General features: G+C 44.0%; 1 pseudogene; it reads left to right on the plus strand.

Annotated features, from left to right (window-relative positions):
• Positions 1-298: 298 nt before the first annotated feature.
• LOC131750383 (thioredoxin domain-containing protein 17 pseudogene) lies at positions 299-1,653 on the plus strand (annotated as a pseudogene).
• The last annotated feature ends 944 nt before the right edge of the window (positions 1,654-2,597 follow it).

The raw sequence follows: 2,597 nt of genomic DNA on the forward strand, positions 1-2,597 counted from the left end.
AACAACTCACGCTTCTTGGATGTCCACTATTTATTCAACATAGAAGGAGGAAAAAAACGAAAGAAAGAGAGAGAACCTCTGTTCATTGTCTGATATCCATGAGAGACAATGAAGCAATTCGTAAAAAGTTTACATTGAACCCTGATAATAAAAGTGCTGAGTAAAGGAAAGGCTGAAGCAGTGTGAACTGGGGGCTATTTGGCAAAGCAGAAATGGAGTAGGAAAGGTCAGAAAATGGCAACATTAGAGGGCAGGCATTCACGGAGGAAATGTAGCTTCTTGAGCAGAGCTTTGAAGCATGGTACTAGAGAGGTACCATCGAGGATTTGACTCAAAGTGTCAGAACAGTTGTCTCTCTGGATCATTTCCAACCAGGAACATGGCTGAAACACCAGATTCTCATCAAGTTTCTCCTTGGCTGTTGGAGGGGTTACCATCGTGGAGCAGGAACGAGGTGGGGTCTCCTGGTCTCACATGTCCCATAAAGGATCTGGACTCTGGATCTAGGCTCCTTTCCTCTTGACTCTGGTTTGATGGATGTCACTCTTGTAGGAGGGTTGCACACACCCCTAAGCCTTGTAAACTTGAATGGTATTGTGGCCATTCCACAGTTTCCTGCTCTGAAGACAAATCTAGAGAGAGTTGTAATCCTGGTTAAAATGGTTGAAGTACTAAATCAGGGCAAGGGATTGAAGTCAAAAGGAGAGAAGTGACTCACCGAATAGAAGAAAACCAGCAGACCATGGTTATCTCTGCTACACTGATGTTCCAAGTCCTGTGATCTCTGCTCAGCCAGTCCATGCTGTTGTCTCACTGGATGCTCTGCAGAGAACAGAACCAAGAAATGCAAAATTGGTTCTTAAAATGTCCTGATGTGATTACAAATAAAATTTCAAACAAATTTTATTTTATTAAACACATTTTTCCTTTGTTTCATTTTATTAAAAATTAAAGATTTTTATTAAATTTTTTATTTTATTAAAAATAAGATCTATAGTCATCTAGACAGCAGCGAAGAAAGTAGATCCTTAATTGTTGGGCCAGTATGGGGATGATTCAAGTGCTTAAAATGCAAGGCAGGTCACGGCAACTACAGGCATTGTCCTGTCTCTCCTCTCCCTGTTTCTTGGCTCCTAGTTTATGAGGTGAGGCAAGAAATGACCTCCTTCTGCATTCTAGGAAGGATTAGAGATTTGGTTGGCTACTCAGCTCAATTAGCTAAATGCCATGTCTCCAGCATGTGGTGTAGGAATGGGGAAGCTCAGGCTTTCTTGGCTCCTGTAATTCCCTCCAGGCTTCCAGGAGAGCCCTGCCCTACCCTGGACTCCTGATCTGAAAGACGGGAGGTGAGCGTGTCCTGATTCCAGGAGGAAAGCCGGGCTGTGGAGCAACACAATGTCAAGACCATGTTCGCCTGGTTTACCCACTGCCGGAGGGAAAAGCTGGTGCCCCCAGTGCTTTAGGGAAGGAAGTGTGTTCATCTACTGAGAAGTAGGAGAAAAACCTTACTGGAAAGATCCACAAAATAACTTCAGAAAAAAAGTGAAAGTAACTGCAGGGCCCACGCTATTTAAATATGGAACGCCTCAATGACTGGTAGAATCTGAGCATCTTCAGGCCAACCTTACGGAGCTGTTTTTCTCTGAAGATTAAGATTTGACGATGGCAGTTGTGTCTTGATTTCTTGATTTGCTCAAGTACAAAAGAAACTGCACACATGCTTTGAATTCATGTTACTAATGAATAATGATATGTCTAAACAACAGAAAGTGCTATTAAAATACTTGGGGACCTTCCAAAAAAATTGCCATTGAAGGGACCCCTGAACTTCAGTGAACTGCATCCTGAAGAGTCAAGTGTTGTGGACGAAGGGTCGCCCTTAGGAAAGGACACCATACACAAATTTAACTGCACTCACTGTATACATCGCACTCAGATTTGACTGACCTTGAGCAAATTACAGCTCTCTCCATATGTGCCCACAGGAGCACGGAGGTGATAAACCCTTAGGAGAATGGGAACTCCTACAATGACCTCTAATTGCAGACATCAAACAAACTGAAACTAATTCCTTTTCTCCCGTTTATTGAGATTGCTGGGGCTCACAAAGGCCCACAGAACACTTCCTCCCACAAATATAACCAATATACTAGTAAATGCACATCACTTACAGTGATGAACAATATTTATAAGTACATCAATCAAATTATAAAATGAAATACTAACAGCGCTCCATTTGTTAACTGTCATTTTATCATCAAAGCTACAAAATACAGTCACGTCCTCAGGTGGCAGCTTGAAGCTGGAAGGTGTCAGGGCGGCCTCAGAAGGTCATCCCTGGCCTGGTGTGAACTGGTTTCCTGGGCTTGGACTTCTGGTATTGGCAGCACGCGGTTCCTCAGTCTCTCACACCTGCTGAGGGGTGCGCTCTGCCAAAGCAAGGTCCCCACCCTGGTCTACTGAGAGACAGCCTGTCGCCTCTGCCACATCCTGTCTCTCCCCCTCGGGGACTCTGGGCCAGGACTCAGAGACCACTGACAGCATCTACAATTCAGAGTATCTAGAATGTCCAATTCTAGGGCCTTCCAGAATTGTCT

This window comes from Kogia breviceps, chromosome 2 (genome assembly GCF_026419965.1).
Source record: "Kogia breviceps isolate mKogBre1 chromosome 2, mKogBre1 haplotype 1, whole genome shotgun sequence".
Lineage (NCBI taxonomy): Eukaryota > Metazoa > Chordata > Mammalia > Artiodactyla > Physeteridae > Kogia > Kogia breviceps.